General features: G+C 39.8%; 1 pseudogene; it reads left to right on the forward strand.

Moving 5' to 3' along the window:
• The first annotated feature begins 798 nt into the window (after positions 1-798).
• Positions 799-19,629, forward strand: LOC144513879 (sodium- and chloride-dependent GABA transporter 3-like; annotated as a pseudogene).
• The last annotated feature ends 376 nt before the right edge of the window (positions 19,630-20,005 follow it).

Raw genomic sequence — 20,005 nt, forward strand, 5'->3', positions numbered from 1 at the left:
TGTATTGGGACTGTGCAGGTGGAGCGCTGTGAGAATGACTGGTTTTATGTTTTTATTTAATTATTGCTGGCTTGAGAGCAGGATGTAGACAAATTAAGAAAATACACATACTAAAAGCAGCAAAGATCAGTTAGCATATACATATATTTAAACAAAGTCAGGATTGGTGACTCTTTGAATAGCTCCCTCTGGCTCTTGGCAAGGTAGCTCCCTGCACACTGGAACTGTTTTTGTTTTATAGGTTGATAGATAATTCCATCAAGAGAGACTTCGTTGCAAATAAGCAAAGGTTTATTTGTACATATGCATAATATGAAATGTACAGAGTATTTGGAGATTAGACTCCATCTTTATAAACATAATTTTAAAGCCAAGGCATATCCCCCCGATGGAGTCTAGACACTGGTGGTGGTGGTGGTGGTGAAGGAGCCCGAAGACCAGACCGAAGGAGCCGACGGGAGCGAGGACCCAGGGTGCCGTGGGTGACGATGACTGGAGGAGGAAGGGGAGGAGGAGGGTTGCACACTTTGCCTTAAATGACAGCTGACAGCAGCAGAGAGAAGAACAGAATTAAAGCAGGGATGCCATGCTGTGATTGGCTCGTGGAATTCATGGTCAATTCTGGTTGGTTTTAAATGAAAAGTGAACGCCAAGAAACAGCTGATCAATTTTAGGAAGAGAGAGGTGGATGAAGTTTAGAAGTCTTCCTGAAAGAATTTACACTGAGCTTCATTAGTCAAATAAGGAAAAGATACATAATAAAAGAAAAAAAGTTGCAGAATACTGAATACACAACAGATGAAGTCCTTGGATGTCAGGATGGACGGACAAAGAAGAAGAAGAGAAAATCAGAGAAGTGCTGCAGACAGAGGACAGTGGGCCAGTAAAACAGAATATATTCTGGTGGTTGCAGGAAATGTGGTCGGCCTGGGCAACGTGTGGAGATTTCCTTACCTCTGCTACAAGAACGGTGGAGGTGAGTCATGCAAACCACAACTCAAGACTCTCTTTGTTAATGGGAGACGTCTCTGTATTTATCTTTTTTTTATTGTGAAATACCAAAAAGATTTTGGACAGATTTGGAGTCTTACTTTTTTGAACCCACCAACTTCGTCTACTCCTTTAACCTTAAAGATATGATCTGTTCCTATGATAATTCAGGTAATGGTGCACTTGAGTATCAAAATTATGAACGCAACACTTTTGTTTTTGCCCCCATTTTTCATGAGCTGAACTCAAAGATCTAAGACTTTTTCTATGTACACAAAAGGCTTATTTCTCTCAAATATTGTTCACAAATCTGTCTAAATCTGTGTTAGTGAGCACTTCTCCTTTGCCGAGATAATCCATCCACCTCACAGGTGTGGCATGTCAAGATGCTGATTAGACAGCAGGATTATTGCACAGGTGTGCCTTAGGCTGGCCACAATAAAAGGCCACTCTAAAATGTGCAGTTTTACTGTATTAGTGGGGTCCAGGGTGTCCGAAAACCAGTCACTATCTGGTGTTAGGGTTCATCCCTCTCTCTCTCTCTCTCTCTCTCTCTCTCTCTCTCTCTCTCTCTACCTGACTGCAGTTTGTTGTCAAGTTTGTTGCCCAACTTGAATGGGCAAATGCTCATATTCGATGGCATATGGCACTTTGGAGAGGTGTTCTCTTCACGGATTAACCCTATATTATATATATATATATATATATATATATATATATATATATATATATATATATATATATATATATATATATAATATATATATATATATTTATTTATTTGAGATAAATAGGCCTTTTGTGTACGTAGAAAAAGTCTTAGATCTTTGAGTTCATCTCATAAAAAATGGGGGCAAAAACAAAAGTGTTGTGTTTATAATTTTGTTCAGTGTAAATAATTTCATCATTCTATATGCCACATTTAATATTCATAAGCAGAAATTTTAATTTCCTAATTGTGTACCTTTTCTCATAGAACTTAAATGTCTACTCAAGTCACTTAGACTGCTGAATAACAAAAAAAAGTATTAAACCTAAACCTCTGACTAAATGTGAATTCATGTTTAAATGTACCTCTTGTTATTTCTTTATGTAATGAATGTGTTTACACTTGATGTACTGTATATGTGCTATTCAAGTTTACCTGATTCTTTGTATACTGCATTTGCCAATAAAAAGAAGAAAAGAATGTCTCTGTATTTACCATAGGGGCCTTTCTGGTGCAATATGGTCTGTTAGCTCTGGTGTGTGGGATACCTCTGTTCTTGTTGAAGACTTCAGTTGGTCAGTTCACCCAGGAAGGATTCATCACCTGTTGGAGTAAATTGTGTCCACTGGCACAGGGTGAGTTGAAGTAAAATGTGCAGCCAACAGGGGGGGAAAAAAGCCAAACTCTTTGTACATTACGCTGTCATTCTGTAATGTTATTCTAAATAATATTTGAGTCCTTCGGACAAGCTACATTTGAATTACCTTCACAGGTTTAAACATTTTAGACCTTGCTTATTGTTTCAGGAATGGGATATGGATATTTCATGATGAAACTTTACGACTTCAGCTACATTTTAGTCCAAGTCTGGGCTCTCTTCTACCTGGTGTTCTCATTTAGATCCCAGCTGCCCTGGGCCAGCTGTGACAACACCTGGAACACAGGTAATATTAGACAAGATTTCACACAAAATGAACTTTGTATCTGTATAAGACTGGTTTCAGTTGTAAGTATAACTGCATGTCAATCCTTGCCTAATGGAAAATGAGCTCTCTTACAGGATAAATGTGTCCCGGTGAATCAGATCACTATGTATTGTAGATACATTGTTGGAAAATATTGTATGGCAGTCATCCCTCTCACATTTACCATTATGAAATCTGTGTTTGTATTCAAACCCAGCTAACTGCCTTGGTCTTCAGACTTTTAATTCATCTAATGTGACTGCAAATCAGACCAACACCACCTCTGCTGCAACCTCTGAGTTCTGGGAGTGAGTATTAATCTTCTAATGACCCATAATAAATTGTTAATTACTGTGTCACTAATATGAATTGGTTTACCCCGTGTTGCGCCAGTAAAATTATGTAAAATAATTCCTGCAAGATGAAAATTTCAGCATCATAAATGTACCCATGAAGACATCGTTCAGTGTAATTTTATTTAATGGTGAGTACAGATTCTGCACTCTCACTGTTCCCTCTATCACTGCAGACTATTCAACATTTTGCAATGCTATGTTAGAAATAGTTTGTTTCAGCCTTTTCCTATGTCATTATTAAATATGTATTTAAAGTGGAATTACAGACTGCTCAATACTTTCTTCTCTAATGCATGTTATTGCTAGCTGGCCAGCAAGTCTTTACGTGGTGTCCTTTAAGCTTTTATTTCAACATGTTCCCTTTTATTGGAAAGTATAGAAGCAGACAGGAAAAAAAGTTCTTGCCTTGGATTGGATGCCCCAAACTACAGAAAAAAAAATCATTGAAATTGAAAAAAAGCATGTTCTCTTTTTACTGACAGATCTATACGACTCCAAAGTAAAATATGGAATTATTCTGGAATTTATTGTTACCATTTGGCATTTGCCATATTCCCCCTCTCCTCAGATGGCGTGTGCTGGGCGTGTCTGGAGGCATTGAGGAGCTGGGCAGTGTGAGATGGGCGCTGGCTTTGTGTCTTCTGGCCTGCTGGGTAATCTGCTACTTAAGCATCTGGAAAAGTGTCAGATCTTCTGGAAAGGTCAGTGGAAATAATATTTGATTTGCCTTTTGAACCGCTGGGGTCGGGTGCGCTGCGACACGAGTGGCAGTGAAGGTCAGGGGCCTCGACGGACCAGACCCGGGCAGCAGAGGCTGGCTGTGGGGACGTGGAATGTCACCTCTCTGTGGGGGAAGGAGCCAGAACTTGTGCGGGAGGTGGAGCGCTACCAGTTAGATCTGGTGGGGCTTACCTCTACGCACAGTCTCGGTTGTGGAACCATACTCCTGGATAGGGGTTGGACTCTTTTCTTGGGTTCAACCCAGGGTGTGAGGCGCCGGGCAGGTGTGGGGCTACTAACAAGCCCCCGGCTGAGTGCCGCTACGTTGGAGTTTACCCCGGTGGACGAGAGGGTCGCCTCCCTACGCCTGCGGGTTGTGGGGGGGAAAACTCTGACTGTTGTTTGTGCATATGCACCAAACAGGAGTTCGGAGTATTCGGCCTTCTTGGAGACCTTGAATGGAGTCCTGCATGGGGCCTCAGTGGGGGACTCCATAGTTCTACTGGGGGACTTCAACGCGCATGTGGGCAATGATGGAGACACATGGAGAGGCGTGATTGGGAGGAGCGGCTCCCCTAATCTAAACCCGAGTGGTTGTTTGTTGTTGGACTTCTGTGCTAGTCATGGATTGTCTATAACGAATACCGTAGGCCGAATGTCACTGATCGATTGTTTCATCTTATCTGAGGCCGTATGTTTTGGACACTCGGGTGAAGAGAGGGGTGGAGCTGTCAACCGATCACCATCTGGTGGTGAGTTGGGTCAGGGGGTGGGGGAAGACTCTGGACAGACCTGGTAAGCCCAAACGGGTAGTGCGGGTAAATTGGGAACGTCTGGAGGAGGCCCCTGTCCGACAGACTTTCAACTCACACCTCCGGCGGAGCTGTGGTCTTAGGGTCTTAGGTGCCTCAAGGGGCGGTAACCCATGAACACCGTGGTGGACACCGGTGGTCAGGGAAGCCGTCTGACTGAAGGAGTCTTTCCGGGATATGTTATCCCAGAGGACTCTGGAGGCAGTTGCAGGGTACCGAAGGGCCCGAAGGGCTGCAGCCTCTACCGTGAAAGAGGCAAAGCAGCGGGTGTGGGAGAAGTTCGGAGAAGACATGGAGAAGGACTTTCGGTCGGCACCAAGGTGCTTCTGGAAAACCGTTCCCCACCTCAGGAGGGGGAAGCGGGGAACCATCCAAGCTGTGTACAGTAAGGATGGGACGTTGTTGACCTCAACTGAGGAGGTAATAGGAAGGAGCACTTTGAGGAACTCCTAAATCCAACTAATCTAATCTACGTTAGAGGCAGAGCTGGAGGATGACGGGGGATTGACTGGATGACCATGCTCAAGAGTGAACCCTCTTGTCAGTTGCATGGTCTTTGTGTGTGCGGGACTCCTGGCGGAGAGAGAGAGAGAGACAGAAAACTGTAGTTGTTGGAGCAGGGTTTTCCGGCAGCACTTTGCAGTTAAGGTGCCCTCAGAAAAAAAATATGTATATGAGCGTCCTGTTACTCTGCGTCCCGTTTTCTCCCTTTCATTCCAAAGCACACAGTTGACAACCTGCAGGTGGAGGCGGTGGAGACAGGCTCAGACATACACGCCACTGTGGACTTGTCAGTCTTGCAAGCGGTTTCAGGAAAGTGGCTGCCTGTGTCCAACAATACACAGAACATCAACACCGGTTGGGCGGAAAGTGTGTCAGAGTTGCACCAGTATTTGTGTGTGTGTGTGTGTCGGCCCGCGCCCGCGAAGCTTCGACCTGCAGACAGCAGAGGAGCAGAAAAAAACTAGCTGTACCTTCGCCAAAATGAAGACTGATCAACAGAACTATTTTGGTACAAACATTTACTTGCCATGTGGCAGATATAGCCACATAGATATAGATAGATTCATTAATTATATGTTATTTAAATTTAATGTTTAGTGTTTAATAAATAATTGTTAAATGTAGTACAGAGTCTGTAGTCTATCGCACAAACACTCAAGGAATGCTGTTTCTCAATTTATCATCCAGCAAAATTTGTTATCGTGACAGGCCTATCGCTGAGGTAGTCAAACAACTCCACAGTGGCAAAGCCCCGGGGATTGATGAGATCCGTCCAGAAATGCTGATGGGTGTGGAGGGGCTGTCTTGGTTGACTTTAACATTGCGTGGAAGTGTGGTGACGGTGTCTGTCTCCCGAACCTAGGCTGGGAGCTGGTTCCACAGGAGAGGAGTCTGATAGTTGAAGGCTCTGACTCGTTCCCAGTCAGAGCCTGGACCCATTCTACTTTTAGAGACTCTAGGAACTACAAGTAACTCTGCATTCTGGGAGGGCAGTGCTCTAGTGGGACAATAAGGTACTATGAGGTCTTCAAGATATGATGGTGCTTGACCATTTAGATGTAGGTCAGGAGAAGGATTTTAAATTCAATCCTGGATTTTACAGGAAGCCAATGCAGAGAAGCTAGTACAGGAGAAATACGTATGATCTCTTTTCTCAGTTCTTGTCAGAACACGCGCTGCAGCATTCTGGGTCAGCTGGAGAGTCTTTAGGGACTTATTTGAGCAACCTGATAGAAACAATAGTCCAGTGGCTAGAAAAAACTAGCCACTTTTGATTATTGGGAGGGGGTTGTAAACCCCCACCCCCCCTGTAAATTACGCCCATGATCTCCATTGATGCAAGTACACTGTTACAAACAGTAAACTACTGGAACGTTCTCTTGTGTTTGTTCATGTTATACAAACAGTTTAACTTGAGCCAGGCTGTACAACAAAGATAGCAATCATATCACATCATAATGGGATCGTATCGGATGAGTAATCGTTATCGGCCGATACACAAGAAATGGTATCGGACCATCTCTATACAAAACCAGCCTGTGTGCCCTTCATTTCATCACAATGTGGACCATGAACATAACAATCCAAAGTGGAAATATCCCAAACCCTGAACTAACTCCTCAGCCAGCCCAATGATCCCAGCCTGAACTATCCAAATCCAGCCAGGAACATTCAAACAGTCGAATGTTCAATTTAAGAAACATCTAACATACTTCCATAGAGTGTAAAAGGTTACCACTGTCAACACTATTATGATGTACAACAAACAAAGGGTTATAAATATAGTTACTTGACGTTGAACTTTGATTGCACATATTCAGAAATGCAAAAAAAACTGCAAACCTTCCCTGATTGACCTCGCACTGATTTATGAATGAAATGAAATGGCTACTCACCAAATAATTAGTAAGATGGGGATGGATGAAGAAAAGAACGGATCAGGCTTTACATGTGTTAAATTGCTCTTCCCAAAATGCAAAAAAACCCTGCATGATACTGTTACTTCAGATACTCTGGATGGTTGGTTAGCAGTAAAGTTCTGTATTTTAGGAATACATTATAGTTGTTGTATGTTGTGCAATTTAGATTCTCATTTATATTAACAGTAAAGGGCTGTATTTAACAATACTGTTAATACTGTTAAAATCCTGCTGTAAATAAATTGACAGCAATCATTAACATTAAAAATCTTTTTAGGTGGCGTATTTCACAGCTACATTCCCCTATGTGATGCTCCTGGTCCTACTCATCAGGGGCCTGACTCTACCTGGAGCTTGGGACGGGATCTACTTTTACCTTTATCCAGACCTGAACCGCGTGGCTAACCTTGAGGTGACCATTTGATTTAAAACCAACTTACTCAGTTATCATTAATGAGGAACACAATTTAAACTTCTTTTTTTTATATTTCTGTTTACAATGCATTTATGTGTTTGATCTGTACCATTAGTACAAACATCTGCATTAGTAGCCTAATTGCTGTTAACTAATGACAACAAAACTGTCAGTGTACCCACATGATACAAGCCTTCCGTAATCGTGCACCACCCCCATCCCTCCTCCATGCATTTGCCTTTAACCAAGGAGGATTTAAGGATTTAACACGGAGAATTAAAAAAACAATTGACTCTTCAGAAGAGGTCATTAATTTAACTGGATTTTCTGCGCGCCAAAAAATGACGACACAATCTTCTGAACATAGCCATACTGAGAAATACAGAGAGAGTTGTGTGGAAATGAATTACCTAATTAGCTTTGTATCACCTAATTAGCTTTGTATCAACTCATTTGGCAATGGCTTGAATGTAACGGACGTTCGTTAATATCCAATTCCAGATACGCACTAAAATACGATCCGCGGTAAAACCGCTCTATGCTGGCTGTTCCATTGTTTTCCTATGGGGAGAGCGGTTCCGCCCAATTAGGTGCAGCTCTATTTCCACATCGCTGCTGAGTAAGGTCTGCCAGAGGAACATACACAAAAAATACGTTCTTGGTTGTCAGCATTTCTTTAAACCTATTACAATCGTCTTTGGCTGCTCTGCAAAATAGTCTCGGGAAGGAACTTGATTTGGTGGAACATTTGCACCCAGCAAACAAAAAGGCCACATACAATATTAAATGAAGTTAACTGTTTACACAATACAGTAACATGAGCTATTTAAATTAGCTGGATACATGGTTAAACCTCATTGGCTCTTACCAGTGTATCTCTGTGTGTACTTCGTCCATAGCAATCCCACCAATCGGTCCCAAAACGTCCCAGTTAGAGAGGTAATGCCCTAAACATATTCTTTGTAAATCTTTACAATCATTCTCTGAAAGAACCAAGCAGGCCTGCCTTGTTGCACCTTCCAAATTTTCTTCCAAACTTGATATTTTCAGTGTGTAATGTTGCTCAGAGGTTCCAGTTAATGTTCATCGATCTGACCAGAGTTTAAAGTAAACACAAAGAAAGCGGAATTAGGAGTTATCTATTAGGGACCAAAACATGTCATGGCAATGGCATAGTGATAATAGCGACTGTTAAGGAGGATTCAGTTTTAGAGGTTGATTGCCATCGTCATGGGGCATCGGTCAGAATGCACAGGAAAAGCCACAGAGAAGTTCAGTCCATTCAATGAAGATTTATTCAACAAAGGTGGTGAGGCAAATGATAATGGATAACATAACATAACAGGACAGAACAGACACACATGGATTGGAGAATCTGGGAAGAAATAAATAGAAATTAGGAAACTTTAGTACAGCGACAACTAACCAACAGGCACAACCAGTTTTAAAAAAACACAAATTTCAATCATCAGAAGTATCATGAGAGTTATTAATTTTTCTGACATTACAGGTCTGGCTAGAGGCAGGATCCCAAATATTCTTCTCCTACAGCTTGACTATAGGGACTCTACAACAACAATAAAATAACTACAACAACAATTGTTACAAGTAAGTATAAGTTAGATATTAGAGGGACCTTCTGTTATATTCAGGTAAGAAATAGGTTTTGTATTTTCTAAGTCTGATCTAAATTAGTTTTCTCTCCTGCGTTTATGACTTAACAGATGAGGGTTTGCCAGGATGATCAAAGTTCCATACATTCCACCTGATTCTACCTGGGGGCATTGTTTTGTGTTAATTACTTTTTTCTGTGAAAAAGGTGAAATGATTGGCAGGTGATGTACTGCATGTACTTTGTATTAAAGTGCATAGAGCAACTAAAATTGAAAGAAAACAATAATGCACGTAAACTGGCAAAACCTCTTTTCACCTGTTCTTAAGTCATGAACATAGGAGAGAAAACAATTCAGATCACTTGCCTCTCAGGGGGTCCGTATTTTTGTCATCATATTTCCCGTTTCTTTCCTGTTTTGTTACTAACAAATTAAAACATCACCTATTGTCTCTCTTTCTGTGGCCTCTAGGGACTGCTTTTGGATCTGTCTGCTGAACAGTGGGACCAGTTTTGTTGCTGGATTTGTCGTCTTCTCTGTACTTGGATTCATGGCTCAGAAACAGGGTGTTAGTGTCGACACTGTGGCTCAGTCAGGTATAACTCTTTAAAAAAGCAAGTCTTTGAAAAAAAACAAACAATATACTGTATGTATCAGTATTGACTCTCCATGTTTATTTCCAATACACAGGTCCAGGTTTGGCCTTCATTGCTTACCCTCAGGCAACAGCTATGATGCCTTTTCCACAGTTCTGGACTGTCTGCTTCTTCCTGATGCTCATTCTGCTGAGTGTCGACACGCACGTAAGATTGTTGCACCAACTGCCACAATCCAGCTCACAGGCTGCAACAGAGTTGGTAGATCGGACGAGGTTTAAGCGTAAAATAAGCATTTATTTACAGAAACCAGAAAAAACATGGGAGTCAGCAATCAGTCATGTACGTGTGTATTGCTGTGTGGAAATGTCTGTAATAAGCAAATGCAGTGCCGCGTTCCCGGGATGCTTTTCGGGTGCGTTAAAGCAAATGAAGCTTTGCGAACCACTGTCTTTATTTTCTGAGCTCACTAGATGGCGCTCTCTGTTCAGATAAAAAGGTTAAAGGAATGGCAATTCAGTGTGTTTTCAACCCTTTGTTGAACAGAGAGCACCATCTAGTGAGCTCAGAAAATAAAGACAGTGGTTCACGAAGCTTCATTTGACCATCACTACTTGACGTCACCCATAGGAATAAAGTGGACAGCTAGGTGGATCTGTACAGTTAGAGTTGTGGTCTCTATAGGACAGAGGAACACTACCCGATCCAACATAGACTTCAAAATGTTGCCAACATTTGATCTTTAAAGACATCATTTCACTTTATTAACCTCTCCACTCCATCCTGTCACCCAGTCTCACCTCAGCAACCTTTGCAGCATGGTGTCCCACTGGTTAGCTCTGTGGCCTCACAGCAAGAAGGTTCTGGGTTCAAATCCAGGTCGTTCCGGGCATTTCTTTGTGGAGTTTGTATGTTCTCCCCATGTTTGCGTGGGTTTCCTCTGGGTGCTCTGGTTTTCCCCCACCGTCAAAAAACATGTACTAGGTTCTCCAGTCAGTGCCCTTGATCAAGGCACTGGCTCAGATCTGGAGTTGGTCCCCCGGCGCTGTAAATGGCTGCCCACTGCTCCCTTGAGGGATGGGCTAAATGCAGAAAATGAATTTCGCTACATGTATCTGACAATAAAGTACCTTTACCTTTGATCCTCAGAGCAAATTAAGAGGGATATTGAAACAGAAAGAGCAGGAGCATAACCCAAAGAAAGCAACTTCTGCTGACTGTTGACACACATGTAATACCATTTGTCTCATTACCTATTGACAAATGATAGATGTTTTTAAGACACAAATGAAAAAGTTCATTTTATTCTGTCCCCAGTTTGTGACAGTGGAGAGTTTTATCACCACGGTGACCAATTTGTTTCCAAAGTGGTTTCGTGCACCATTGAGGCACGAGATCTTTGTCCTCGCCGTCTGTGTCTCCAGCTTCCTCATACATCTTACCTTGGTTATGGAGGTGAACGCAATTATTTATGAAGCTTTCTTTATGAAAACACATTTAAAAAAGTAAACACATTTCATTTAAAAAATGTCATTTTCTTGCTTTAGGGAGGAATTTACATATTCCAACTCATTGACTTCTATGGCTCTACCAGAGTCAGTCAGAATTTTGTGGCTATTTGTGAATGCCTGGCTGTGGGCTGGATATTTGGTGAGTCAGATTACTCATTACTTAAAGCATAAAGACGGTGTTAGTCTATATTTTTGCTATTGTCAGCAATCCTTTAAGAAGACCAAAATCAACAATGTATTAGTCCTTCTCTCAGTATGTTCTCACTTCTGACCCTGTCTGTGGCTTTCAGCCCCAAACATATTGGTTGTTACTGAAGATGTGAATAAAAAAAAATACATCTAATAAACTTCATAAAAAAGGCTCAGTTATTAAGTTACACAGTTGCTGAAAGTGGGGGAAATAGTGCATTTGTCTGTAACATATGTTCAAACCCGATGTCGACATTTACAGAAATATTCCTAAATTGAAAATGTTAACTATACTATAAAAATAGATCCGATATCTTTGTTCAGAGCAATCCCATCAGCTGAATGAGAGCAAATGTTTTAATCACTTTAACAGATCCTCCAGCTGTCTGGATCACACTATTGTGTTGGGTCTGTAGACAGTAATATTGACTAAATGGACCATTTGGTCTTCCATCAGGTGCTTTTCCAACATCATAGAGGACATGACAGGACAGAGACCATCAGTTTTCTTTAAACTCTGCTGGAAATACTTTATTCCTCTGCTGTCACTGGTGAGGAATAAAGTGAATTTAGCAATTCATTCAGAACGTTTCAGAGAGATTTGTCAAACCAGAAGTGGGATTTTTTGCCACTGGACTTGCTGGATTTTTTGTGTGAATTTGACATTTTCACTTTCTAGCATCAGCAGATCTTTCCTGAACTAATCTGCGACCCTGGCTTTTGCAATTCTAAACTATCTTTTGTGCCATCTAATGATGCATAACATCAATGTTGTGTTTGTCTTACCAAAACTACGGTGGCCGACAGGGGCAAACGCCCTGCAACTTAAGAAAACACACCCAAATAGACAAAACACAAGCAAATTAAGAAAACAACTTCATTAATTTGACAACACATGCGCAGCATTCAGCAAACGCACTGCAAATACACACAACACAACCAAATACATAAACGCGCTGCAAATATGAAACGATGCAAAAAGAAAAGCACACAAACCCCGAAAACAAATGCAACAAAAAAACGCAGCATCCAGATTACACAACGGAAGTTCTCCAGGCCTCTAGAGGGGGCAGCTAGTGGAACAGCTGGATTTTAGACCCCATGGGGAGAGAGCGCTCTGCCTTTTTATCAGAGTCAGGTATGGCTGCAGCCTGGAGAACTCCATAGACTGTATATTAAATTCATATATTATTATTATTATTATTAACAACATAATATATTAGTAATATACAGTCTATGCTCCCGCTCATGCCCTCCCGGCTGGTGCCATCCCCGAGCTTCGGCTTTTCAAAATAAAAGCTTGCGTCTGGTCCGCTATGTCTTTGTACTTTGGTGTGTTGGATGTTTGTGAACTAAACAGTACGGCAATCATGCTAATGAATACAATAACTTTCTCAGCAGATGTCTTAGTTACAACACGATGGAGGTAGCAAAGCAGTTTTGTGTTTATATGTGCGAGCGGGATTTATTCAGATTGATAAATCCCACGGTAAATTGGCTGGTTTACTAAACAGGGAGGAACTAGAAATCCTGTCTGTTTTTTGTATTTCAAGAGCGAATTGCTCCACAATATGAATACAGATTGATCACTTATTTTGTTGGTAACCGTTGTTGTATAATCACAATATTACACTTGAGGAGGCCTATACTTCAGTAATGCGCCTTTCGGACCTCGAAATGAAACCCTCTCATGTAATATGGCTTAAACAAACGTCAACATTAAACGCTGATGCAGTTTTAAATGTTTTATCACCACGAGTTTACAGACGTCTCGGTAACACTTTATAATAATGGTACATGAATTATCATGAATTCATGCATGACTACATGCATGAATTATCATGAATTCAGTCATGTAGTACTTCATGAACTATCAATAATATACATGGATTTATAGTATCTCATGCATGACTTAATGCAGGAACAATACGTTTATTAATGCATTAATTAAGGTATTTGAATCATCATGACTTCTGATTTATTAATGATGTTCATGTCTTCTTCATCAGGTAACTCTGTAGTTAAAATGACAGAACAAAAAACTGTCCAGTCACAGCAGTGTACATATATTCTAATGAATTATAGTGTTGTAATCATGATTAACTAATTATTACTTCTTCATTACTTCATCATGTTTGTGGCCCTTCAAATAAAGTGCTAAGCTGGTACATCTTTAACATTGATAAATCAGATATGATTAATGGTGCCATAAAATTGAAATGTATTAAGAATTAAAGGAGTGGGTTTGCAAAATTATACTAAGGTCACTAGATTTACACAAAATACAGTATACTGCAGATGCACTTTTATAGTTGCTTTATTCACAACATAAGGCACTTAAACAGTAATGCCTGAGAACAATGCTCACCCAAGTAGAATATTTATGAATTTGACTTTTTACTAAGTTCTTAGTAGGTAGGTTTCAGGTCTGTAGACCTGAAAATTCTTTACAAAAAAATAAAAAAAACAGATGCATGATCTGTAAATGCAAATGTTTACAAATAGTAAACATTCAAAAACAGCTTCAAGATCCAACTTAAATCCTACAAAAAGCAACAGAAATACACAAATTTCAAAAAGTATGCAAAATTAAGTTGTAGGCCTATGATGTCCAATAACATGACAATCAACAAGTTGACCCTTTTATTTCTTGTAAATGTCCAGCAAGGATCCAGCTTCTTTTTTTTTTGAATTGCTGAAGCTGTAGGCTCCTGCTCACAAAAGCCCTTACATGTTTCAGCAAACCTTTTGAGGCTGTCCTTTCTTTTAAAAGTACCTCAATGTCTTGTACAGCTCGTGGTTGGTAGCTGCAAGTTCAGCAATTGGTGCCTGATATACAATGGTATTCCGATCTACTCCAAGCCTTGCATAGGCTTCCGCTTTGCTGATGCCATCATTCCTCACCATCTCCAGCACCATGTTGTAACGCTGGATGGAGTGGTCAGGGGTTTTCACTGTAAGACAAAAAAACACAAGTAGCATGATCAAATGAAACTTAAAACCCACCCTATTTGCTTTATCATCAGAACACTAGCTCTTAACACAGTAGTCAACCCTAGCACACATTTAAATACTTGGTACAAATTGTGCAGCAATAGTAACAATAATAAGGTAAAATGCAAACTGGAATCAGAGCTCTCTTAAGTTGCGTTAGCAATGTTTCAACCCAACTCTTACTCAAGAACACACTAGCAATGTACCCAAATCAGAATTTTCTAGTTGAGTCAACTCAGCCAGCACTTCAGGCCAATACCTTGAACGCTGACCTTGTGACAATTACCCCCTTAAAACATAAAATGTCACTACGACCTCCCTGCAACCAAATATCCTGCATAAAATCAAGGGTAAAATCAATGCTGCTAGCTAGCTTCTCATTTTTTTTAATTTTATCAGCTTTATCACCTTTAATTTCATGAATTATTACAAAATGAAACTCTTGAATGTTATCTGATAAAAGTGCATTGCAAGCCATTGTTCACACACTTGCCAAAGATGTTTGTTAGAATGAGAAATGCCACTTTGTACCAATGTATCATTTAAAAAGTTAGTAAGAATTGCACCTGTACGCTTTGGGGTGTCTCTCGGTCAGTAAAGAATGTAACTGTTAAATTACTGCGCACATCTGGACAGCAGTCAAGCAATAGTTAATGCTAGTGGTTAGTATTAGGGCTTGACTCAGAAACTGAGATTCAAATTTGGGTTCCATCGACTGATCTTAATTCACATTAATTGACTTTTAGGGGCCAGCCCGAGCAAATGAGGAACTAATAGGTATATAAAAATGACTAGTGCCATCATAATTACTTAATCAGAGTGATATGTGCCAGAAGATAAAACATGTAAAACATAACAACTGTAGAAGCTGTTCTTTGTAAATTAATAAATTAAGTATCATAAAAGAATATGGTAATGCCATGTGTGCATTTAGACGGTAGGAGGAGTCAAGTAAATACACAGGCGAGGCATGTGTGAGCAAAAAAGGACACATACAGTATGTCTATGACTCTCTATGAAATAGGGATGCCACGATGGGGACATTTTCCCACTGGTTAATAAACTTGTGACAACCGCTGTGTTACAGATAAATGTCCAGTTATAAGCAACACTGCTGTCAATTTTAATGGCAACTTCAGTCTTTTGGGGTTTATGACAAACCAGTCATCAAAATTAAATTGGCTAATTGTTTTGCAGATGTTATGCATTTGTAAGGATTCAACACACTGCATAACACAACAACTTGATGAGTAAGGCATCTGTCAGCTTCGATGGAAATAGCTTTCACCTGCTGCATCTCTCTTAAAAATTAGTGCCCTCTGCAGTTGTGGGACTTTTGTGATACTACTAGGGAGGAATTTGTTTAGGGAAGGTATAACATGTTTCTGCTCACAGAATGGTTCTTTTTGTTTTGTCAGCATTGGTCAACGTGCTCAGGCGACCTCATTTCAAACTTGCAGTCCATAAACAGACTGAGAAATATGTCACTTAAGTATTTGAACAACTCAGTACATACCTCGCATTTTTTTCAGCTTTTTTGTTTTGCGCTTGGACTTGGACTTTTTGGGCTTCATGTCCTCAGATGATGCTGTGTCTGCCTCAGAATCAGAGGACTCATTAGATGAGGAAAGGTCAGTTTCATCTGAGTCATCTTTCTTCCGTCCAGACTGTTTCTTTACAGGTGAGATCTTAACTGCTGTCTCAGCTTTCCTGTCATTTTTTAGCGTAAGAGCTGTGCAAAACAAATAACAAAGTGATTTAACAGCAGATGTTTCATCACAATCAACGTACATGTACATTTATGAACTTGTAATCTCCTCAAATCATCTTTACCTTACTTAGGAAATTTCTCTCCTCAGTAAGCATGTCAATCCATTGTTTTAAGGTGGCAATCTCACCTTTTTGCCTTTCAATGGTTTGCCTAGCCTCCTGCAGAAGTGTCTGTGGAGTAGAGTATTCTGGAACAGATGGAGGCCTCATAATGAAATACTATTACATTTTGAAACTTTTGACAATCTCCCTCTCCTTAGCCAATAGCAAAATGGCAGATAATTAAAGCTGCATAAAACTAAAATTATAAAACTGAAAATATAAATTCCATCTTTAATGTTTCACTGAATGTAACTGGCTATGAAACACATGCCACATACCGTTTTTCTTTTGCAGAGGTTCCTGGATGGTCATGCAGAGGTGGAAGCACTGTACATTTTGAATGAAAGATATAAACAAATTTAGAGAGATAATACCTTCGCTACAGATGATGTCAATGTTCTTTTTTGGCCAGTAATGTATGTTTATGTCTAAGTAGCAGCCAGGTCAAGGGCTAATTTTGTATTAGGAGATAAGAACCTCTTCAGATAATTTTGTATGTTGGGGATTCCTTTTGGATTCATATCAACTATTAGTAAGTTTTAGAAATTTAGTATTTGTAGTAAGCTTTATAAAAACCACATAAAATACAACATACAATGCTGAAAAAAGTCAACATTATATTTCAACAATTTGAGTGAGGGCTGGAGTAAAATGAACCTTACAATAGCTTATATACAGCACTGACAATGTAATAAAGCAGACACCCCCTTTTTAGCAGTACTTTTTTTTTGTGTGACTTAATGCAGCACTAAAATATTGATAAGTCTGTCAGGATTTTAAAAAAGGGTAGAGGTTACCAACAATACAGACAAAACAATGTAGGATACCTTTTTCATGCATCTTGGCATTTGCAGTTTTTTTCTGTGCCTTATCTTGTGGAGGCTGTTGCACAGACAGGTCTGGGTGGAAGATTACACAAGACAAAACAGAAGAGAATAACTTAAAGCATAATTTTTTAGCGTCACTATCAATGTCACATCACTTATTACTGCTTATTGTTTTTTAGGAGGGGGTTGTGGGAGTAACGTTATCATTTCACTATGCAGAGGCCCAGAAGGATGACATGAAGATACACATTTTAACCTGATACTTCAGCTAATTCAATGTAATGTAAGTTATATATAATAATTTTTTAGAAGTAACATTAATGTTATTCCAGAACGGTACGCTAACCATTTTTTCACATTAGTGAAGTGTTGTGTAACGTTAACAGTGTAACATTACAAAACAATGATATAAACTAAACCTAAATAGTTACAAAGCTGGAGTACAGTGATAACGTTATCCATTGTAAAAGAGAATAAATAATAATAAGCTTTTATAGCTAACGTTGACCTTTACCAGTAAGTTGGAATAACCAATACTGAAAACTAGCACGCAGTTGACCTGGCTAACGTTAGCTTGTTCTTGCTAGCTAGCTAGTTAGCAAACGTCACTGTAATTTTGTAACGTTCTGAATTTTATAACATACTTTTCCGTCACCAAATTAGCAAGATCAATGTTTTCTTATGTTACATACCAATAATTTTGTCCATGTCATACTGAGGTTTCTGACACTTTCTCTTGCCTCTTCGCAGAGCTAAGGATTCCATGCTTAGGTTGTTTTCAGATCTTGCACGCTCCTCTTCCTCTTCCTCCTCCCCTTCCTCTCCACTGTCCTCAGTAACGTTATCTGGTGCTAACTGCAGAACGGTGGAAGCTTTTCTCGTTCCGAGGCAAAGTCCCAAGTGGAGCTCTGGAGGTACCTGGATTTCCAACGTGTTTCTAAAATAGTTTGATATCATTAAGAACGTTTATGATGTTTTTGTTAGGGAGCATCTCTACAGATAGGGGCGCTATGCATTTTAACAGGAGGCAAAACACTATTCGACAGGGGCACACAAGACCGCTCGCGAAAGTTCACCCTACTCTGTCTCTGATTGGTTAGGTTTACGCGGGCAATTAACATCGCTGAAAAAAAAATAGGCCAGCAAACCTCACGTTAAGACCAATTTTACAATCCATGGTAGGGACATGAGTCTGGAAAGTAAAATATTGTGTTTGACTGAAGGAAAGGCAACTAAAAGGAAGACAGTCAAGCTGATTAGATGGCTACAAAACAAAAAGCTTTTGAAAAAGAAAATAAGGTGCAGGTTATGTCAAAACGCAATGAAGCTGAAGAAGAAACACAACTCAACAGATGTCTATAGATGGTATGTGGCATAACATTACTAAATTCACTTCACTTTTCTCCTGTTTGTATCCCATTCTTTGCACTGTTGTATTCTTTTCTTCCTGACTTATACTCTCTCTTTTTTATTTTTACAAATGCTGTGCACTTTCAATCAATTACCAATATGTATCATTGTTTGTCATGTTTTTTATAATGTATTTATAGTGTTGTAGTGTTGTATTAAAATGTTAGGGGTAGACTAAATTTACTGAAATATCCCATGGTTAAATGGTTTTGTCCTAATTCAGGACCATCATACTATAAAAACAATGCTTTACACAATATTTGTTAAATGGCTGTTGGTTTTGTTTATTAAAATGTTTGTTAATTACATGTTTATTGTATTTACTGTATCGTGGAAGGTTTACTTACGTTAATTTTATTTTTTTATTCAGGCTATGCCGACACAAGAGCCACAGGGGAAGAAAAATAACCAAGACAATAAGAACTGGATCTGTCTTTGAGAACTCAAAATGCAGTTTTATTTTATGGATCACATTTTTCTACAGGTAATCCAGATCATTTTATTGCATTTTACCAATAATTTCACTGCAATCCAATAGTTAAAAATCTTTATCATGACTGTATTTAGATAGCTTTATTGTTCTAAGATGTTATAGTAAGGCGGTATACCGCAATACTGCAGGCAGTTTGTGGCTAAATGAAGTCTAAACTATCTGGTTTACCTGTGCTGCAGATTGTATACAGCAGGTGTGTCAGTCTGCAAACTTCTTATCATTGTGGTGTCATGGCACAAGCAAGATAAGAACAATTTATGAGAGGGATTGTAATTTCAACAAAGAGTCCAAAACTGAAAACTGTGACGTACAAGTGGTCAGCCTCAGTGACAGATTCGGTGCCTGCTTGGACCAAAAGCATTTAACCCAAACCCTAACTAACTGCAACTTATAGTTCTACTTCTTGGTTCAAACTACCATTTAGTTTGTAGTGATTGTGAAAAGCAAAGTCATAGTTTTAATCAGGAATGTGTAAAATTGCTCAGCATTCAGATAGAGAGTAATAAAGAGCAGCGCAAAGAATTTTTTTTTTCAATGTTGCTTATTTTGACCCTCCCTCATAGATCACCTTACTCCTGTACCTGATTGATTACAAAGCCCTCAAGTTTAACGACTGGTACGTTTACCGTGAATGGGCGTACGCTCTAGGACGGACCATGACCCTTTCCTCTGTTCTCATGGTGCCACTGTGGGCAGCTGGACAGATGTGTTTGACAGCAGGAACCTTCAGACAGGTCAGTGTCCATCAGTTTAAACAGTATGCTGTAGTCAGTAATGAGTACTCAAGTCGCTGTTCTCTGGACTCTTAACTTGACTTGGACTCACAAACTCATGACTTGGATTCGCCCACTGATGACTTGGTTTCGAGGATTTATGAAATAGTCCTCGGAAATTGAATGAAGTTTCTGCCTACTTTTATGTGTAATAGGTCATACAAATTTGATACAGAATATTGATGTTTATTTAGTCTGTTTCATGCAGGGGCATGGCGTGTGTCCTCCACCTGCAACTGTAGGAAGAGGGAACCACTGTTGAACTGAGGACGTCTGCAGTGACCACTTAGTGTGACCTGCAAGGTCATTAAAAAGACGGTTTCATCTGTCATTAGGT

Source organism: Sander vitreus, unplaced genomic scaffold, assembly GCF_031162955.1.
Source record: "Sander vitreus isolate 19-12246 unplaced genomic scaffold, sanVit1 ctg367_0, whole genome shotgun sequence".
Classification (NCBI taxonomy): domain Eukaryota; kingdom Metazoa; phylum Chordata; class Actinopteri; order Perciformes; family Percidae; genus Sander; species Sander vitreus.